This window comes from Pteropus alecto, unplaced genomic scaffold, assembly GCF_000325575.1.
Source record: "Pteropus alecto unplaced genomic scaffold, ASM32557v1 scaffold10, whole genome shotgun sequence".
In the NCBI taxonomy this organism is placed as follows: domain Eukaryota; kingdom Metazoa; phylum Chordata; class Mammalia; order Chiroptera; family Pteropodidae; genus Pteropus; species Pteropus alecto.
In genome coordinates, this window is record NW_006431210.1 from 4,711,404 (window position 1) to 4,733,005 (window position 21,602).

A 21,602-nucleotide genomic window follows, 5' to 3' on the forward strand; every position below is an offset into this window, starting at 1 on the left:
ATGTGTGAATTATATGGGTATATAAAATTTTTAAGAATGAGCAAATTATATAGAAATCATTGTTGATTCAAGTTTTAATACAGGTCTCTGTGTTTTAGGTTTCTTCTTTTTCAGAAAAATAAAACCAATGAAATCTTTCTTGACTTGATCAATTTGAAATTGTTTTATTTGGTTTTCCAATAAAACATACAGCTGACTAATACAATTTAATGCTAAAGACAAAGAGCGTCACTAAAAATCTCCCAAACATCTGGGTATTCTTCTGAAATATGCAGGCTGTGATATCAACCTATCTAATATCATAGCTACACCCAATGGAAACATTGTGAATAGCAAGAACTTAGAGTTTCTCATTCACTTTTATCTCATGGGAACATGAGAGGCAAAATAATTAGGTTCAGTTATAAAACTTTTAAGAGATATACCTGTATGCTTCTGAGATTTGCACTCAACACAGTAGAATTAAATATACAGTATCGATCATCATTAGTACTTGCATTTGCTTAATTATCTATTCGGAGTCAGATAGTTTAATAAAGGCTTCAAATGCTAGCAGAACATATTTAATCTCTGATATTTAAATTCTCTGTGGAATAAAAGAGGATATAATGTAAGATGTAGGTATTTCAAAAGATAAAGTAGTAAAATGACCTCATTAGGTACGTTTACTAAGTCAAAACGAGTATAATCAAATTTGGGAGTGTGCTGTTTGCCTTCAGTGATCCTCATTGTTTATTTGTTGTAGGTGGTTGAAATCTATTTTCAGAAACTCATATTCTAATCCAGTTATCTCTTCCCCCTTGAAGACTGTGCGTGGGATGTCACTGTGAGCTCTGATATCAAATCAGAAGCCATGCCTTTGGTATTTTCGAAAGAAGTGACCAATTTCCTAACTTTTTAAATATTAATGTAATTTTAGAGAGACTGCTCTTGCTTGTGGGTGTACTAATTAAAACCAACTATAATTGATCTCACCTAACTCTAACTAAAATAGAATTCAGGAAATTATTTTAAAAATCTCAGTGTTCCACATTGTCAAGATTAGATATCTTTGAATCCAGAAGTTTGTGGTTTTATAAAATTCACATTGATTGTTTCAGTAAAATGCCTTAAGCTTGTGTGATTGAGGGACCCACAATAACCCAATAATGACCTGAAATTCTCAGGCCATAAGAAAACTGTTGAAAAGATGGCATGTTAAATCGACTATCTTTTTCTCATTACTAGAGCCCTGCTTTTAACCTTAGTCTAAGCAAGTAGAGAACATTGGTATGAAATTTACTTTTCCATTCAGAGATGACTTGGGGAAATGTACACACGTCATGGGCAAATATAGTGCCGTTTTGACTTCTGTCACTCTTGGCAATGATACCACTTAAAGGAGAAGCAAAGTTTGGTTTTTTTTTCCCCCCTGATATGGTCACCTAATTTCTAAATCCCCTACTGTAACATTACTATAAAAAAAAAAAAAACCCACAAAAAAAATACACTTCAACCCAAAATTTTAACATTGCTCTGGATTTCAGATTCTAAGAACATCATAGTTAAGGATGTTTACAAGGACATATAACATTGACTACATTTATGTTACTGCCTCCATTTTTATTTGCATCATTCTAGGAACAATTTGCTCATTAAATACATTTCATGATGGCATTTAGTTTTGATACTTGACAGATTATGAGAGTCAGAAGGAAACTGCAGATACTTCTTTGGACTCATGCTTTCTTTCTCTGGGATTCTCCTACTTGTTTATAAAAGATCTAATTCTAACCCGTTACCCATTTGTCCCAAGAATACTCACCAGTAGCACTTGTGGCTGCAGCATTTACCCTAAGACAACTTGTGGATTACAGTCTTAACCTTACTCCCAAAGTCTGCCAAAAAATATCTTGCTTTTATTATTATTTTCGTATCACACTGGTATATCAATAGTCTTTAGAAACAAATGATATCATTCTATTTATAGCATTCTGTTTTTAGTAGTGGTATTTCCATTTACAAAATACAGTAAATTCTCAATTGCTGAAAATGTCAAATCTTAGAAAATGTGGCATTCCTACGTGTGATGTTAAATGAACGCTGGCAGCGAGCTGCACTTTTTCTTTCTAAATGAGAAAAGGGCTAATGAATGCATCATGGTTAATTAATGCCTATTACAGCCTCTCAGAACTAGCTCTGTTCACTTGAATTATTTTATTCCCTGATTTTGGTTACCTGGATCAATGAAGCTGAATATACCTGCCCAAAATCAAATTATTTGAATCCCGGTATACATAGTACAGGAAATTAACAAAGATCAGACATCTGTGTAGTTACTAGCAGGTGGGAAGGAGAGGCCAAAGATGTTTATTAAACAGCATCAATCATTGTAGCCATCCTTAGAAAGAGATCATCCAGCATTTTCTCCCTTCCCTAGAGGAAAACGAAAACACAATGTTCCATAAATGTTGCATGTCCCACGTATCGATCTTGATGTTTTCTGGACAAAATGAAGGATCATTAGTTGCTTGCCTGCCTAACCCCAGACATTTCTTTGTCCCATAATGAATTGCACAGCAATGTTGTGCAACCCCAAAGCGTTTCATTTTTAAACCTCTAGCAAAAGCAAAGGGTAAGTTCCCAGACACTTCAGGGATCTATAGGGCATGAACTTGAAAGGCTCACTTTCAAAGAGCCCCCAGAGAAGAGTGATGTGGAAAAGGCTTCCACATGTAGGGACAGGTATTGATGAACAGAATGTGCAGGCTAGTTTGTAGAAAAATAAATCATGTTTTTCTCTCAAACTAGACTTTTGCCTGTAAGCACCTGTTCTTATTAGTGGAGCAGTCTTTCCAGAAGAAAATGGAATAATTATCTTTTAGTATGATTTTCTTACTCTTCAGATAATTATTTCTAATCCCTAAGGAACTCCAAGAAGCAGGAAAGGGTTGAGAGAAAATTCAGCATATTTAGGGATCTTTTAACAAATCTCGTGATCAACAAATTTGGACATATAATTGACGGAGGAATCATTTTTCTAATAAAATAAAACTGTGCCTTCTTGATGCTTTGACATATAATTTTACTATTGTGTGTTGACATAAATTTAAAAAATATATTGTGAATATGTTTGTATACTTCATGGGAGCATGTAAGGAAAATATTTAAAATCTGATCTTTTTTTTAAATGAAGAAAGAAAATGTTATTTGTTAAATGTAAAACTTCCCCCAGAATAAAATATCAACAATGTGCTTAAATGAAATTTATATTAAAAGACATATTCTGAAATTTTGAATATTTGAGCAATAAATGTACAAGTTTTTATCAGTGGAAAATGTTATAGACCCTCCCAACCAGAATTTCTTCAGTGGTACCAGTCTATTAAGTCCACAAATGCAACTATAGAAAAATATTATGGTGTACAGTTTAGCAAAAATATACCTTTAGAATTCTACTAAGGGGAAGCATTACCTAATACTGAGTTGTTTATCTCTGTGAAACTAAAACATAATTTATTTAATAAACTTTGTAAACACTACAGTTCCTAACTGGGTATCAAGTTCAGATTTCTCATTAAGAGGAATTTTGCAATAGTAGCTGCTTTCTATGAAGCTTCTTATCTTGAATGTTAGTGATACCTCCTAGATTATTTCTATGTACCAAACATACAGTGGCTTCATGATGAAACACTGTTGGAATATTACTAATGAACTTTACGAATCAGCTTGACAACTTCAAGGTCAATAGAGCCTTAGAATTTGTCTGAATTCTGTGCATGTGGACTTGGTCAATCATTTTTCAACCTTACACATACACCTGATACTGCAAAGGTAAACACGTTTTGAGTAACTGATTGGATGGAGGGAAATGGGGGAGAGAGATGATTACATTTCTAAATCTGGATAAAGAAGATATACAGGGGATCGCATTCAGGAGATTAGAAATGATTGGAATGAGTTTTGTGCTTGATACTGTAACCCCTCTTCCCACCTGTGTTTGCAGCTGCAAATGAGATGGGCAGTCTCCATATACTCCGGATGGATCTCATCTCAAGCATCCATTGATTTTCTCTACTTTTCTACCTCAGGGAAAAATCTGTAAAATTTTACTCAACCCGACATAGGTTTTTTGCAGATTTTGGTAGTTATCACTCCCTGAGACAACCCTCAAACAATGGGACATGGGAATCAGTGCATAAGAGTGGACCTCTTGTCCTTTGTAGGGACAATTCTGAGTTACATTCTAAGTGTTCCTTAGGAGTTTGCCCACAGAACTAACAAGCTCAATGAGGCACCCTTTATTGGATTTTCTTTCTTCCCTACCTTTCTTTCCCTTTTACATCATATCTGCCTCCTGACATCAGCTCCCAATTAAACAACCTTGTCCCAGACTCTGACTTTGGGGAACTCAAATTAAGGCAAGTATTCTAGAAATTGTGATGGGGAACTACATTTTGATTTAAAATTTATGATGCTAGAGGAAGGTAGACCCAACTAAAGTAGTGAAATGAATTTCATGGACCAATTATATTGTTTTCATGGGTTTTTTTTGTTTTTTTTGTTTTTTTTACCATAGCACTTATGAACCACATATTAAGGATGATGAAGTGAAATATTAGTGACAGTAGACACATCATAGACAGGGTTTTAATTCAGCAAGGGAGGTATAGAAGAAGATAAGGACAAAGTGCCAGCAGTAACATGTTTAACCACAAAGCACTTGAGCCCATGAAGAGGTGGATGGTTGATGAAAATGGGAGGGAATTAGGAACTAGGAAACAGTCGTAAGGCAAGCAAAGTGAAAGTAAGATGCAGTCATGAAAAATTAAGGTCACAGAGAAAGGAATTTGTGATAAATTGAATAAATGTAGAGTGGTGACGTTGACAACGAGCTCCAGTATGCAATGCCTGTAGTTGGCTGAAGTAAAAGAGATGATCTCTAGCTGAACAATTGGAGACTTCTGATTAGAATATTAAAAGGTTTTTCAACAATAATGTAGATTTCCTTACTTAATCTCACATTTCCTTTGATTTTCTCTGAAGTTCTAACCTTCATAGGAGCAGATTAGGAAGTTTGAACAGTGCTGAAGTAATATTTTATTTTTTTGACACTGAGTTATCCAAACCCGGGATTCTTTCTTTTCTGTCGTTTCAAGGGCTATTGTTTAGCTCAGTATAGATTCTCAGTAAATGTTCTTTGGAGTTGATGCATAATTCCACGAGTTGAATAACCCTCATACTTATGTCTGCTTTTAATGAACTCCCTGGGTATGTATGAGGGTACACAGCTCCTGCTAAACAAGCATCAAAAAATTTGGAGGCAGACATTGAGAGAAATTTTTAAATCTTTTCTTAATTTTTGATAAAAATTTTCATTTGTATATGTAAATATACCAGGGGGAGGAAAGAGAGAAAAAAGAGAGGAGGGAAAAGGGTGTTTAATATTCGCAAGAAAAAGAAAAAATTTGATTGAGATTCTAGTTACTTTTAGAATGTCTCATTTTTTTCAAGACTGGTTTTCAAGGTGTTAGTTATGTGGCAGTTTAATTCTTAGTTCTTTAAATAACTCATTCTTGGCACAATGATGAATTCTGTTTTTAACATGTCAAATGGTCTTGCCTAATTTATTTTGAAATAATGTCTGCATCTTAACTTTTTGCCATTGGATCTAGTTAAGCACTATTACTATGCTGTACTTTCTCCCCTTTAATCCCTCTTCTTCACATAATAAATGTGAATATCTTGAGAATAAACAGAAAAGAATTCCTTGGTCTATGCTTTTGCCCCTTTTGGCATGATATTTCTTCTCTCTGCCTAGAGGAATTACTACATTGGCTTATTATTCCTATTATAATGTAATACTATATTAAAATCTATAGTGTTTAATTAATATAACATGCTTTGCTAACCATATATTTTCCATAATTATGTATAAGCATCAATGAGTAATAGCGGAATTAGTTTGGAGTCTCTACTTGGCTCAGAAATCTTTTTTATTTTACCCAGTCATAATTTAATGAAATAGAGAAGAGAGATGAAGAGGTTTTTCTATCTCCAAAGTCACAAGTCCTCCTCATCTATTATTTCTAAAATACTAACTACATTCAGGTCTTCAAACATTTCTGCATTGAAGATTTCACAGTAAACGCGTACAAAATAAATTATAAAACCTTAATTTTATTTCTAAGACAATTTTGGGCTTTGCCTTCTGTCAGTATCACTAATTAGTAGTTAATGCATTTAGTGTCTGTTGTCCAAATGAGTCCTATTAGCAAGCAAAAAGGGTTGAGTGGCTTAAGACCAATTAAGACACGAGCCATGGAAACCAAGTTCTGAATAATTAAGTGTTTAGTGCATTCCAAATCTAGAATCTCATTTACTAGCATTGTTTTAAAAACACATTCTAACATATTTTGGATAAATGGATAGTGTCCTGACCTAAACACCTGCTACTCTCTCCAAGTAACCATCAAGGAGCCTGCCCATGCACACAACTTATTATTTATGATCTAATTTTTTAGAATGAAAAATCTGCAAAATTTAAGAAAATATTTTAGAAGAAATATGAATGAAAAATTCTCTTAAGCAAGTTCTGAACCAGCCAGCATTTTTTCCTTATAGCTGTTTTCTCTGTATTCTTCTTTAAGTCTATGAATAACAAATCAATTCATTTGCTGTTATTATAGTCATTTTTCAGTACAGAAAAAGAAATATTTTATAGGAAACTGTCATATTTATGATTATTTTTTAAACTTCATATATTTCCAAGACACTTTTGTCCCATTAGATTGACATTTTTCTAAAAGGAACTTTGATGAGTATCTTTCTCTATACTTTTAAACAATTAGCCCACGAACCCTACTAATGTAAGGATTGCACCTTGCTCTTTGTTTCATGTTTCAGGCATCTAATCCAATACATGTCACAGAAGAATACTAATAATTATTTGTTAAATAAGTAAATATCTGCTTGAGGTAGGCAGAATAATGTTCCCCCTCCCCCAAAATCGAATTCCTAATTCCCCAAAGAGGAATTAATGTTGCATTTGAAATTAAGGTTGCTAATAAACTGACCTTAAAAGAGAAAAATTATTCTGGATTATCTGGGTGGACCCAATGTAATCACAAGGGCCCTTAAAAGTCAAGAAGAGCAGATGAGATGAGAGTTATGCTTTTGAGAAGGACTTGACCCACCATTGCTGGCCTTGAAGACAGAGGGAGGAATGTAGGTAGTCTCTGGAAGCTGAAAAAAGTAAAGTATTGGATTCTCCCCTAAAGTCTTGGGGAAGGAACTCAGCCCTGTTTACATCACAATTTTAGCCAAATAGGATCTATGTTGGACTTCTGACCTACAGAACTATAAGACAGTAAATTTGTGTAATTTTATGTCCATAAATTTTTGTTAATTTGTTATTGCAGCAACAGAAAACCAATAGACTACAATAGAACTTGTTACAACTGAATATCATCCAAACTATCTCTAAATTACATTACTAAACAGCTTCCAGAGAACTTTCTTAGTTTCTTTTATTTTGTATTATTTTATTATTTTATATTTTTCTAGGCGAGGCAACCTTTGGTTGACTTCACAGATTGCAAGTACCTTGTCATCTTACAATCTCTTGTTTTTTTTTTTTTTGTTTTTTTTTTTGTTTTTTTTTTTTTACACCTACAGCACCTGGTCTTCCTAGGTGGTCTCCCATCCAAGTACTAACCAGGCCCGACACTGCTTAGCTTCCGGAATCAGACCGGATCGGGCTTGTTCAGGGTAGCATGGCTGTAGACTATTTTTTAAACTTTCAATTGTCTCGATTGTTTGTATGTTAAATAGGAAAAAGAGACTCTTGTTAATTATTTTGACTTTACAGTTTCTTTACACCTTCTCTTAAGGATATGTTAGCATGGAAGACAGTTAAACATCCAAAAAGAAAGCTCTTTAGGATGAGTTCTTATATCTTAAAGCAAGTTATTCATGATTCAGATAAATCGAATATTAAGTAAAACCATCTGGTTTCATAAAATACGGCAGGAAAAGTATGCCAATTGTAAATCTAAATTCATGCCAATGTGATTTCTTAGATCTCAACCTAATGCTTGTTTTCAATAATCCCTGTTATTGAAAAATCATTAGAGCTTAGAAGAACTCATATAACTGATATCAGCTGTAAGTTATAGATGACTATATTTAATGCATAGATGATGCTCGTACTCCATCTCACTGCTCAGTGAAATAAAAAGTATCTTAAAGCTTTACATGGTTGAGTCTTAACATGAAAGCTTAGTTTTGAAACACAAAGTGAAAATCAGGGAGGCAACTATGGATACTTGCTATGTGTTAAAAATGATATACAGATAATTCTTATTATTCAAGTGATTTAAAAAAACTTACTAAAATGTATTTCTCAACCAGAGGTAGAGGACAACCCTGAGGCAAGATTAAGAGATTATAAATATGGAAACAGCCATTCCTCTTGAACTGAGAGTGGGATTTATTTTGGACCAGAAATTTTTATCAAATAGTTATACTAGCTGAGTCACTGAAATGTTTCAAAGTAAACTGACTCAAAAGTTGAAGTTGATTCCTAGCTGTTTGGTATTAAAGTAGATGTTACCGGGATGTTTGCCCTATTTCCATCAGCCAGGACCTCTTTCTAGGTGGACAGCCCTCAGGATGTGGGAGCCTCTGTACAATGAGTGCATTGGCAGAAGTGCCTAGGAAGTTATATCCCCAGGGTTGGGGCAGTCCTTAACAGTGATTGACAGCTTTTGGAGTTTTTATATCCCAGTTCTTTTGCTGCTGATGAGAACACTTGAGTGTGACTTATATTATCTCTGCAGCTTCCCTGACTTCCCCGAAGATAAACATAGTAGACATACTCTAAGTACAGTATCAGTTGTTGATAGGTAACAGGCTCTCTATAAAAAGCTTAGACTGTTGATAAGACGTTTGTAGTGGTAAATAGAATTATGATCATGCGAATAGGATAGTAGCATGATTTAGCTAATTAATGACTTGATAAAGAATCAAAATGGTACCAACATACAAGATACTGGGATTTTAATACAAATATTCTTTAAAACATACAAAAATATTGAATTTAAATAGTGAAACTAACCTATTTTTATGTGCAATTACTTTAAGATGGCATGGTCTGTTTGAGCTAAATGGTGGTGGAGAGACCTGTGGGGTCCCTGAGATCATTTCCAGTGGTCTGCAAGGTCAAGGTATTTTCATAATACTGACATAATACCGCCTTTTTCACTCTGATTCTCTCATGGGTGTAGAATGGAGTTTCCCAGAGGCAACATGAAGTGTGATATTGCAACAAATTAAATGCAGAAGAAGAATGAGAATCCAGCTGTCTTCTATTAAGCCAGAAATTACAGAGATTTGCAAAAATATAAAACAAGGCCCCTCATGTCTGTATTTTGCTTTTGAAAATATTTTTTATAAAAATGCATCACTTATGTTATCATGTAATGAGTTTATTATTTCTCTTTTAAAAATAATAAGGAAATATCTAAAATTTACTCAGTTTTATTCTTTAAAATGGTAAATATCAATAGACATTATATAAAGAAAAGCTCTTTGGGGTCTACAGTAAAACAAAACAACAATTTTAAATGCCACTGATATAGAGTTAAATTCAAGATTTGAGCCTTTTCATCTTCTTAGAACTTGAAAAGATTAATAAAGATAACCAGGGTGAAGATGAAATTTAAAATATCCTCTCATTTTTCTGGTTTTATTTTGAAAACTTATGTGTGTTCTAGAAAGTTATTTTAAGTATAAGAATTATTATTATTATTTTGGAAATAAGCATGCAGATTTCATAATCTATAGTGAATATTTTGTTTTCCAATGCAGAGACAATATTCTTCTGAATATTTGCATTATCATTATATTAGCAAAAAGTATATTCTTTGACAGAATATGTGAATGTTTTATTGGAACAATCTATATGCACAGCATGTGTGGCACGCTGGCATTATAGGAATGGAACTGTGAAATTTGTAAGTGGCATGTGACTCTGCAAGAATTTAGGAAGAGTTTAAGATTAATATCTAAGAACCAGAAGACTAACCATGGATATTGACATGAGAATTCTGTTATCATCATAAGAACTGTTCTGTGTCATTTCTTTTGGTCACTGCTAATGTCATATAGTGCTCATATTACAACTAGACTGAACTATAGAGCCCTATTCACCATGTAAGACACATCTTAAATACAGGCTTCTAGGTTTGCTAGTTGTAGTAAATACTACTACTACTAATAATAATCATGTAAATACTAACATGTAGCTAATTGAATATTGTATACTATTAAAGTTCATATAAAATCATTGTTTTAAATTTTCTAAAATGGTAAAGTCTCTAACTGTGGAAGCATAAAATCATAATTTCTTTAAGCTCTTTCCTCTTAACCTAATATGAAAGATCTCTAAGAAAAATAATTTTCTAGTCATCTTTAGTAACTGGTTTTAATTTTAATCCAATGAATCCATGTAATAGATGAAAGAATTTAAGATAAAATTTCTCCTGTAATTTATTTTGAAAAGACACAATTTAACATTTATTTACACCCTGTGAGCATCTCTTTTCTCCCATTCCAGGGACAAACGTTTTGCATCTTTGCTGCATCTATATGATGTTAAAGAAAAGAGCAGCATCCATCCAGTTTATGATAAGCTTTCTAACAGAACCTCATGGCTAAGACCTTTTTCCCTCTGTGAATATAATTGGTGGACGAACATATGCTATATGCCTCCATTGGAGGCAGAGAGATCTTAGTTTGAGTTTTGGCACTTTCTCTTCTTTACTTTCAAACTTGTGCAAGTCATTCAGCCCCTTGACAGATTGTTCGTGGAATCTAACGTTTTCATTAGAAGTTTAAAATGCCTCATTTATGCTAGTGTTGCTAGAATTAACTGAGAGATTTTGTAGAACTCCACAAAAGTTCTGGCAGGAAATAAATAATGAAGCATTTTTAGTACACTTATTTGCAACATGAGAATCGTTTTATTACGTCTACCCTGTAAGCTGAAAATATTATTTAACAGTTGAGTTCTATGAGCTAAAATTATTGATGGGCATCATCTCGTACATGGACTGTATAAGGAAACCTCCCTTATTCCTAGATAAGAACTACCCTTAATTTCTAGCCTTATGCATGCAGTTGCCATATCTCATTCTACAGTGGTGTCCAATTAATTCAGTGTCCAGTCTGAAGCTTGACAGTTTTCTGGGATGAAAGAGTATAGAATCAGAAAAATATTTACCTGAAATTTGCTCTGGTGACTCCTAGATTTGTAAACATTGGTCACACTTCTTATAGGACCAAAATGGCTGCATTAGTGCAAAGAGTCATTATTTTAGGTAAAACAACTACAAAAAAAAAAAATATGCTCTCCAACTTCCGGTAATGATTTCTTGGCATATCTTTGTACCACTAGTTCACAGGGCATGGCGTCCCCTTCTTCTACCCTCGTTTCCCAAAGAAATCCTGCTCAAAGATCAGTACGACATTTTTCATGCAGATTTTTCTGATTTCTAACTCCTGTGATCTTAACTCTCACTGCATCACATTGAATCATTTTCTCCTACACAGGGTGTCCATTTGTGATGTGTAACTTTGTATGATAATTACTCTATACTTACCTTATCCCACTGGATGGCAGAATTATGCCTTTTTTATCCTATATCTCCTCTAATGCTGAACATTTGAACATGGTCTCAGATGCTTAATATAGGCACACTGAAATAAATTGAAAATAGTTGAGCACATTATGCCACTGTGATTTCTTAATACTCTTTTAATTCTCTCTTAATAATACATTGTTAGTAAATGTTTGTAAAGTGAATGCAGATATCATCAACTATGATGATTCCATATAGAAATATCTTCCTCTTCGTAAATTTTAAAATAATTAAATCTCAAAAACTTTCTTGAGGATTGAAGAATATTTAAAAACAAAAAAAAAATCCTTTTTTTTCCTCAGAAAGGTTAAATCATCATTCCATTCTACTTTCTACTTTCCATTGCTCCTGTCTCCAAATTAAAAAAAAAAAAAAGAAAGTAGTGGCCTATGGAAATAAAAGAAACAAAATAGTTATGAAACAGATGTATTGGAACAGCAACCATCTTATTGGTTGTTACAATTAATTCTTCACTAGTAATTAGATTTTTTCCTAATTAAAATCCTTTGACAACACAATTCTAGTCCTTATAAAGGTTCTGTTTTCCTAAAGCTTCCTGGAGATTCTGTCCTTGCAGTGCATGGGAGCTCTAATGCCCCATGCCATCAGAAGGATGGATTCATTAACCTTTACATTGATTTGAAGTGTTATTCAAATAAATATTTATACCCTTTTTCCCTGTTGGCTTAATGAAGTCCTTTATCAATAGCACCAAGAGCTTCTCCCCTTGACCTTTGTCACCTGTTCACTCAGAAAATGTTTTATTTACATTGTTAATCTCTTGCTGCCTTAATACGTTTTGGCACAGAACCATATTCATCCTTGATTCAGTAGAACTGTTTTACATTCTTTGGGCTTTTGTGGAGAAGAAAATTTATGTCTTTGGGTTTCATGTTTTAAATTCAGGATTTAGGAATTTCCAGTTTCTGCATATTTGTCTTTTTTTCCCTTTGTCTGACCGTAGAGTATTTCTTGTTATTCTTTTTATGTGATTACTTCAATTTCAGTTTTGACACCAGTATCTTCTAAAAGATACAGTTAGAAGAGGTGTTAGTTAATGCTATGGTGGTATTCATTTTACGGCATATACATGTATCAAGTTAACATGTTGTCCATCTTAATGCTACACAACATTGTATGTCAGTTATCTCAGTAAAGATCAGGGGTCGGGGGAGATACAGTTAGAGTCAGGAAATGTCTTTGTTCTCTTGTCCCCACATCCTATCAATGAATACATTTTTCGTGGAGAAAAAAGAAGTGTTTACTATATGCCTAACATTGTGCTTAGTGCTTTACGGATTATTCTATTTTACTCTCAAAGTATGCTTAGGAAAAAGGCCCTGTTCCATTTTGCAGATGAGGAGGCTGAGACTTACAGATTTATGTAAATTGCTCAGACTCAGACATAGTTAATGGACTGATTGAGCCCAGAATTTAGTTCTGCCTTAGTAGTATGATCTTCAGCAAATTACTTAACCTCTCTGTGCCTCAAATTTTCTCATCAACAAAAGGGAAATCATCATAGTTCCTTTCTGTACTAGTATTGTGAGCGTGGCTGTGGATTAAATTTTATGTAGTAATATAAATATATAATTTTCTTGGAATGTTCCTGGTAAATACTAACTATTATATGTAAATAGCACTTAGTTATACTAAACCGTGTCTTTTCTTGGATGGAAAGGGAAAATGTTATAGGAGAAGAAAGCAGCAAGAAATTTAATAACTCTTCCCCTATGCATGTTTTTCCTACATTTGCAAACATGTCAGACTAAATTTCTTCCTTATTTGCTAAATATAATGAGTATTACAATTCTGTATTGTGTTAAATGTTGCATTCCTTTAGTCCATCTTCCTCCTTGAGATTCAGCTGTCTACTTTAATAGTCATTCTAGTTTTCAGAAGAGTGGAAATATTTGGCTATTACTTTCAGCAAACCGTACACTTTGGTTTTTCTACTAATGTTAATAATGTAAAAATATTGTTTGTTGTTGTTGTTGTTGTTGTGATAAAAGAAAGATAATTTGTAGAAACTTCTGCTAGAAAAACAGTCATCAAAAACTAAGCTGTAGAATGATTTTTCTCCTGTTCTAAATTGTATGTTAAGATTGAGAGCTGGATCAGAAGAAAAGGCATATTACAAAAAGCCTCATTAGAAAAGTTAGAATCGTCTACGGCCATCCCACCCTGAACAAGCCCTGGTTCTTGGAAGGGAGACCACCTAGGAAGACCAGGTGCTGTAGGCATAAAAAATTAAAAAAATAAGGCATCATAAGCTGACAAGGTCCTTGCAATCTGTGAGGTCGACCAAGGGTTGTCTTGTCTAAAAAAAATAAAAAATAATAATAATAAAAAAGTTAGACTCATTTTTTTTGTTGTTCATCTGTATATCATTTCATCAAATGGTCTGAAAGGTCATGACGAATAAGCGGGATCTCTTAATGCTTTTTTATTCCTTGTGTTCCTGAGATACTGGAGAGATAATATCTTGCCATTGATGCTCTTTTTAGGGCCAAAAAGAACCACTTAGAAAAATAATTAATACAGGTACCCAATTCAGAGAACTGAGTAGAATTCCTTCTATGGTTACAAGGGGGCGGCAAATCTCAAAGCCATAAAAGAAAGTAATGTCTGTTGGGGTGAAAACAATTCCAGCAATCCCAGATTACGACCCCTCAAAAAATCAAATCTTGATGACTTGATAGAAAATCCATATAGTTCAATGACTGAAGGTATAAAAAGATTGTATACTCTAGAACCTAGTTTACTTGATGATAATCAATATCTTTTACACTAGTAGACATTTGAATTTTTTTAATTTATTCATTAAATAAATATTTTTAAGTTGAATGTAAAGTAGACATAGGAATACATTTTCAAGGCGAGAGATAAACACACAGTGGAAGAAGTGTAATGAAGGAGCCAGAGAATGGGCTGGGGTGGCGGGGGTGGGGAGGCTGAGTAAAAAGAGAAATGATTAACTCCACCCAGAGGAGAGGGATCAAGTATTATTCTACAGGAGCATCTATTTTTACTGAGATTAAAAGTTAAAGATAGAAGATCCGTGCCAAAGAGAAGCAGGATGATGCTTTTGGAACCTCTTTGATACTATAAAAATTTCAGCCAACAAATTTCAACTGATGGAAGCCAATTCATGCTGGTTAGACTCAGGTCGAGTGTCCAGATCATATCCTGATGAGCATTTTGAATCGAATAGAACTAGATGGAGCTGGTTTGGTCAGTTTGGGTTTGATTTTAAACTACTTGGGTTAAGTTCTATCTAGTTAGATTTTTAAAAACTGAATTTGATCAATCCTACTGTTTTAACTAAGTACTTTGTATGTTAAAGATATTAAGCATTTGTCTATCACATTGCTCACCTGCTTTTTTTTTTTTTAGTTTTCTGTTGAACTTTGACTTCTATTTTTTTTAAATAATAATTTAACTTTATGTGAAATAAAGTAATCTTTTTCCATTGCACTCTTTTTAAATCACTTTAAATATAAGAGATTTTATTAGAATTCATTTCTATACCTTTTACCTTTCTCTACATTTAGCTCCTTAGTATCTTTGGTATCATCAAATAAGTGTCTAAATTGATTATTTAACTAGGTATCTCAGCGGCATTTAGAAATTAATCCATTCCTTTCATACTATTTGTATCACCTTTCCATATGCTAATTAATTACCTGTGATATCTGTGCCTGTTTGCAGAAGAGTCACACCAATACATTTATGTAATCATTATAATTTTACAGAACAACTCCTTGCTCTAGATTTTACTTTCTCTTTTTTATTTTTAGCTATTCTTTCTTTTTTCCATTTTCCAGATCTGCTTTAAAATAATTGTGTTACACTTTTTTCAAAGTGTAAATGATATATTATTAGGGAACTATATCAAGATACAGAATAGTTCCTAAAAACTCCTTTATGCTTCCCCTCTGTGGTCAAACCCTCCCTTCCACCTTTAATTATTGGAAATCACAACTCTGTTTTCCATTTGTACAGTTTTGCCTTTTGCAAATTGTTATACAGATAAAATCATACAGCATGTCGTCTTCTGAATCTGCCTTCCTTCACTTAGCATAAGGCATTTAAAATTCACACATGTTGTTGAATATATCATTAGTCCATTCTTTTTTATAGTTGAGTTGCATTTCATTGAATTGTTGTACCTCATTTGTTTATTGTCCAGTTGAAGGGCATTTGGGAAACTGGATATGATAAAGTATCCATTTTTAATGCCAAATCAGTGTTCTTTTTCTTTTCTTTTTCTTTTCTTGTGTGTGTGTGTGTGTGTGTGTGTGTGTGCTATTAATTGGTAATGGATCCTGAATTTTATCTAATAACTTGAGTAATCATTATCTAATTCTCAACTTGTTGTCTCTTACATAACTAAATTTTAAAACATTAAGCCATTTATTTTCCTGGAAATTTAAAACTTGATTATGATGGATTCTTCTTCTAATGTGCATTTGCTTTACTTTATATTTTGAGTTGATAATATGTACAAACAATTTTTAAAAATTCAAAACTTCACATTGAAAAGTAGTGCTGTCCTTTTCATGTGGTACAGCCACCCTAGTTTCCTCCCTAGAGAACTAGTGTGAACATTATAATGTTTCCAAAGGCTGTTCCTGAATCCCAAACATACATTTGTGATTTCACTCCAGTGGTGGCAAGTATATACTCTCTTCTCAACTGTTTTTTTTTTTTTTCCACTTAATCATGTACCATTAAGTTTATTCTTAACAGTACAAGGAAAGCTCCCTTGTTATTTTTAATTATTATATAGTATTCTATTGTACAGATGTACAATACTTTTTTATAAAAATTTTCAAAGTAGATGCCTCGGTTGTTTCCAATCCTTTTCTATTGCAGATAGTTACAAAAATGAAAAATAAGGTTTGTACCTTATTTCACATAAATGCAAACATATCTACAGGAAAAATACATAAACTGGAATTGCTGGTTAAATAATACATGCTTGCTTATCTAATTTAGCTAAATTTTGCCAAATAGGTTATAAGACAAATGTGAACTCAGGTTGAACATCATTTCATGTGTTGAGTTTTGATATTTTTCTCTTGAATACTCTGTTCATATTGCTTGTCCATTTTCAACTGGACTGGTAGCCTTCTTATTAATTTATACATACTTTATTATGTTAAAGGAAGTTGGTGTTTTTCAACCCTTTTGCCTTCATTCATAGTTTGTTTTCTTTTTTGCCATTTCAAATTTTAAAAAGACTATTTATAGTTTTTTTGTAATTCTCACTTTAAAAATATTAAAATATTTTTTCTCTATTAATTTTATCATTTCATTTTCAAAAACCTAATCTTGAAATAATCTCGAATTTATTTTAGCTAAAGTTATAAAATGGAGTAATCAGATTTATTTTTCTTTATTTCCACATGGTTAGCCAATTATTTCAATATCATTTATTGAATAATACATTTTTTCTCATTGAATTAAAATGCTCCATTTTTCATCTACTAAATGACCGTTTATGTTTTTAAATTTCCTTGAAATTTTAATTGTGTTTATTTATTTCTCTGTCCAATCTTATGCTAACTTGCAACTTTAATAACATTTTATATGATGTTTTAATAACTGGGAGGGCTATGCCCACCACTGCCTGACATATCTCTTCTTTTTAATAATATTCCTGGTTGGTTTGTTTGTTTGTTTTGCTTATCTATTTTTTCACACTACCTTTAAAATTTAATTTTTAACTACTCCTCCAAAATATATGGTCATTTTATGATTTATCCATCTATAATTTTAAGTGAGACAAACTCAATGTTTTCAGGAGACTTTCAACTTTGAGTGCTTGTTACTAAAGGAAAACTATACCATCTGGCACCCATTTCAAATTATAGGCACATATACCAGGATGGTTTTTGAGTACCCTAGAGAGTCTGACTTAAGTGACTTCTACTCTATAGGCAGTGCTATTCATTTTCTATCTCTTCCAACTCAAAATCTTAAAAACAGAAAGTGTTACAATATTTTATAATTCTTTGAATATTTACAGGTGATTTAGCTAAAAAAAAAAAACTATGCCAAGATTCTTTTCCATTTTCTTTGACCATAAACACATTTTTACTAAAATGAATAGCTTTCTCCTACATTGATAGAGAGAAATTATTTTTTATCCAATATTTTAAATATAATTTAAAGAATTCATTCTGGAAATAAAAAAAAATAAAAGAAAAGTAACATATGAAAGTTAAAATGTTACTGCTCCAAAGTCCATATGCCCAGTTCTTCAAAAGGCCAAAACTCGAAACATCAGAGTTTGGAGTAAGGAAAGGTTTTCTAATCAGAGAAGTCACCAGTGGAGAAGATGGAAGCCCTAGTGGTTCCTCAAATCCATCTTAAGAAAGTAGAAATCAGAATTCTTTTATGTCAAGGAAAGTGAGAATGGAAGGGGCTGTTTTTGTAAAACTCAAGCCACAAGCAGAATTCCTCTACTGATTAGCAAGCATGTCTAAATGCAAGACAAAGCAGAAGCTATTAGCCTGAAGGCCCTGAGAACAATATAGGCTTGAACAAGATAGAGTCTGAGAGATCAAGCATTTCACTCTGTTACAAAAACATTTTATCAAAATAAAATATAACTGTGCTGTAAAGGTTAGATCTCATATTTAAAGAATGAAAACACTTGCTTTATACTGTTTAATTTTGTAAAGCATCTTTTGTAAATTTTGATAGGCCATTATGAGGACAATTTAACCTTAGTATAGATGGGACATATTGATGTATTTTGTGGATTTGGGGTTTATGACTTTCCAAAGGGCATGATTCATTCATGAGTAATCTGTAACCTATACTCCTTGTATAGTCATTAGAAAATCCTGCCTTGATGATTTTTCATTGAATATCAAAGTTCTCAAAAGCATACCGTTGGGAATGAGCCTACACAGATGTAGGAGATTCTCCAAAATGACCTAGGAGATCCCTCCTCCTTTCATTTCTCTGGTATTGTGATTTACCAGAGTGTTTTACAGGAAGAGATTAAGGATTCAGGAGAATTACTTAATTTTTAAAAAGACTGCTTTTTTGTGCCTGCCCATTTTTTTGCTTTTCGAGTCAGAGGAATTTTGAAGTTTAAAATACCGAGATACTTTGTAGCCTCAATAGTAAAATATTTATACTTTGATATTGAGTGAAATTTTCCAAATTGTATGATCTTTGAATACAAATTTGATTTACATTTACTTTTCAAAGCTTTTACTTCTTTGTGATGAACATCCCCTGACTCTGTACTCCACACACCCTGTCTGTTTGTTCAGCTTGGGCTCCTCCCCTGCCCTGAGTCTTAGCCTTTCTTGGAAACAGGAAAGAAAGTCAGAGTGAGCCCTTGCACCCCAGCCCCTGGTAGAATGTGCACTTTATTCCTCTGCACTAGTAAGATTGTGAAGTCTTATAAGAAATCTTGCTTTTAAGAGTCCTTTTATTTTTTTGTTTGTTTGCTTTTTAAAAGCCTCTCATACATAAGTGGGAGTGAATAGGTAAATAACATTGATTTCTTTCAAAGAAGGGTGTTATGTAAATGCTGCCTCCTAGAATTGCATTTCCATTTCCTGCATTGATCTCATCTTAAAGCCTTGAAGTCAATCCTATTTTTTATGTATTGCTGTTTTAACAGAAATTCCATGTTACAAAATGAAAGTGACTGACCAAAGACGTTGAAATGATGCTTAAAAGCCTTATCTATCATCTTTGGAGTTTCAGGATGTCATTTAAGAAAAAAAAAAAAAGGTTAAAACAAATGGTTGTGTACTTTAGCTGACATTATTCAAATAGATTCGCAGTGTTTTTTGGTTGTTTTTTCCCCTTTTTCCTTAGAAAATCCATTTTTGGAAGATGACTTTGAAGTGGGCCAATCTATAAACAATAGATTTTACTGTTTATCATTAAGAGTGGAGGATTTTCCTACCTTAGAGATAGCACATTTGAGCCCATCAATTAAGTGGCTAGAACTCTCCTCTAGTCCAAAACTCCATCTATTCAGCTGGGAGAACCAAGATAGTACCTCCTCTCCTAAGACATCATGGTAAGGTCCAGTAAAAGTTTGTTTGTGGATATCCCAGTAGAGACTTCCATTAACAAAGCAGTCACAGATATGTCAATGAATTTTGCATTTATATCACAATATCATGGGCATATAAATAAAAAACTTAAATTAACACTAGCATATAATGATTATTCCTACACTTAATCCTTACTGATTTATTTTTCCCCTAAAATGACCAGATTTTACTTTTTAAATTAAAAAAATGGTAAATCTTACTCTCCAGATGTGTTTTATAGCCTATTGTAGTTTATTAAATATATTCTGTGACAAGAAACATCAATGAGCTCTATCTTTAAATTGTATTTGTTAAAATAAAAAAAAAAAAAAGGTGCGTGGACTAGAATTCATTGTTGTATCAGCATAGTCGTTTACCATGTAATGCTAGATCACTATTACTTCTCTTTTGTACCCTTGGAATTTTTAGTCTAAAAGTAAAAGAGAAAGAGAAAATGGATTTAGATGAATATCCAAACCTTGGCTTCCTGCTTCAGTCCATAGCATTACCGGAGCAAAAGGGGTACATCTGCCTGTGCATATCTAAGTCAGTCAGATATGGATGAGTTTTTCAGCAAAGAAAGTAAGGATTTATTTTAGAGAGCTGCAAGTCCCAGAGACACAGGAGAGCTATCGCTCAAAGGCTTGGCTTCCTGGCTGTCTCAGGAGTCCAGATTATATAGGGAAAAATCAGTAGTCATGGAAATTAAGGGAATTGGGGTTGTGGGTGCAACTGATTGGACAAATGGAAAGGGATGAGGTAATTGATCATTGTGTCTGGTTCTGGATTCAGTCATGGTGCCATCCTATCTGATCCCATGGCCTGGTCCTGTGGCTTAGTGGGATTGTTGTGCCTTGATGGGCCTGGGGCTAAAACTTATCTAAAATCAAGATGTTATCCTTAGTCTAAAGTCCAACCAAAACTTATTATCCTCATAATTATTGACCTGAGACTCAGTTAATCTTATGTCCTAATAATTAAAGGAGCAGGCATACAGAGATGGAAGGAAAAGGGTGGAAAAAGCAAGTCAGTAACAATGCTATCGTCTGGGCAAAACCAGCTTGAATCAGAGATGGAAAAAAAACAAAAAACTATATTAAAGAAATAAAGTTTGTGTGTAGTTACAATAGTTAGAATTATTTTTTTTACAATCTCAATTCCAGTTATCAAAAAATAAATACTCAAACCAAATTGCACTTCGATTTCTAGCAAAGGAGTTCATGTGTGTTTTATTGATTCTCATATTTCATATGAAGTCCTTCCTTTGAAATGTAGGGTCCTTCATGCTTTGGCTTCATACTCTGACACAGAGTTTCATAGCATTGTCATCTACTACCATGTGCATGTATCTTTACTGCTCCAAAAAAAAGAAAATAAAAGAAAAAGAGAGAGAGAGAGAAACAACAGGAATTGAACTCTGAAACCAAACTGCCTGGATCAGAATTACAGCTCTACTACCTTCTAGTTGTAGGAATTTGGGCAAGTGACTTAGCCCCTCTGTGACTCAGCTTTCTCATCTGTATAGTGAGAACAATAATAGCACCTACTGATGCAGGACTGGGCAAATCCCCTCCCCCAAAATGGGAACTCAAGTCCTACACCAAGAGAGAGGGTCTTTGACTATACATAGAAAGCATTCATGTGCACACCAGAGTTAGAGACAATAGGAAAGTTTATTAGAGAAGGAATAATGCTCCACAGCCAGAGACATGGTCTCCTCTCAAAGACAGAGAATGAAGGAGACCTGTAGTGTTTGATGAATTCAATTTAAATCTTTTTTTCCTTTCAGAGGGTGGGTATGCAGCATTAAAGGCACAGGAACATAGTTGTTAGTAATCTCAGCAGG

General features: G+C 33.4%; 1 protein-coding gene and 1 pseudogene across 15 annotated transcripts in view; one reads left to right on the forward strand and one right to left on the reverse strand.

The window, feature by feature from the left end:
- The window catches only part of RBMS3 (RNA binding motif single stranded interacting protein 3), a 631,961-nt gene that overhangs the window by 412,125 nt on the left and 198,234 nt on the right, over positions 1 to 21,602 (forward strand). The gene's annotated exons all lie outside the window — the stretch shown is intronic.
- LOC112470373 lies at positions 7,648 to 7,766 on the reverse strand (annotated as a pseudogene).